This window comes from Danio aesculapii, chromosome 14 (assembly GCF_903798145.1).
Source record: "Danio aesculapii chromosome 14, fDanAes4.1, whole genome shotgun sequence".
Taxonomy (NCBI): Eukaryota; Metazoa; Chordata; class Actinopteri; order Cypriniformes; family Danionidae; genus Danio; species Danio aesculapii.
In genome coordinates this window covers 53,535,547-53,537,061 of record NC_079448.1, presented here as the reverse complement: position 1 = coordinate 53,537,061, position 1,515 = coordinate 53,535,547, and positions in this window count along the sequence as shown.

Here is a 1,515-nt window from a genome sequence, read left to right as displayed (position 1 = left end):
AGGCGTGCTTTTAATGTGACACACTTCAGCGAGAGTCCCAATAATGAGACCATCCATCGCTCCTCTTTTTTAGCAGACGGAGAGCTATAGAGTACATATGCTCACTCGCTGGCGCTGTTAACATGATGTCTGATGGGTTAAATGAACGAGATGAAGTGTCTGGGAAACCTGAAGGCAAACAACTGTTTATTAAAGGATAAATAACCCCCAGAAGCAATTGTTCTGCTTCAATTTTCTATCTTTCAGAAAAGATGGACAGCAGGTTATTCTGGACAAAACCCAGAGAGATGCAGGAGAAATGTTGAAGGCTTCAGCTCTTTTTTTTTTCCTGGTGAATAAAATCACCAGGCTGAACAGCAGTAAATCTGAAAGTGACACAAAGTCACAGAGCGACTCGGTTATAGATCGGATAGAATGTATTAAGCTAACTGCAATATTTCATACTAAAGGTGCTGTGTAGTTTTGTGTCAAGCCAGCAGAATCGTCCTTTAGTGAACTGAGAAAAACTCCAGCCTGGCTGAAGCTGCTGCTTTTTTTTTAATAGGATGATAAGGACAGAATGTGTTATTCAGTGTCAGATGGGTTTAGTTAACACTCGTTTTGCTGCAATAATTCACTGAGTTGTAACTGGGGTGATCGTACTTTGTTATAAACATAGTAGAACCAGGGTAGGAGTGCAGCCAAAATATACAGTGTGGTTTATTAAAAGCAGATTCAGCCTACAGATTACTGTAAGTGTTCAAATGTGTGAATTACAGTCCAAAATTATCTTCTTACTTAGTTTTTGTCCAAATATCAGAAAATTATTTAATCAAAAAAAAAAATCTTGTTTTAAATCTTAAAGTGCATTGGCAGATCATTTGCTTTGTAGAGAAACTCAATTAATTTTATTTAAATAATATAACCAATAACATTTTGTCTGAAAAAAAGAGAATATTTTGACAAACTACTTGTTTTACTAGTTAGACCCCCTATTTTTTCAAGATTTTTTTTTGCGATAAAAATGACTGATTTTGTCAACCCAGGCTCATTCTGAAAACGTATCTCCGCGGACGTTTCTGGAGACCGCGAAATACATCCCGGCGGCACGTTTTTCTGCAGTTTTTGTTTTCTCGAATCCGCCGGGGGTTGCCGTGTACGCTTTTCCGAGATCTCAAATTTCCCTCGCGAGTGCCATTCGCGCCTGCTGTTCTCGCGTAAACCCACCAGAGGGCGCTGTCGACTCACTTTTGGACAGACTTTCTGACTGACTGAGTGAACGATCGGCTGACCCACCCTCCTCCTTCCCTAAACCCAACCAATTTTATTGATTGACCCGCCCACCCACTTCCCTAAACCTAACCAACACGTTTCAAAAGCAATCCAAAAAAAATAAAGCCCTCATCTGACTTCTTTTTTTTTTACCACACTCTCACCCTGCTATTCACTTGTTTGTTTTATATTTTGGAATCTGTTTTAGTCTTACCTACTTTCTGGAACCGCTCTTCACCGGACTCGAACCCCTGTCTTCGTGGT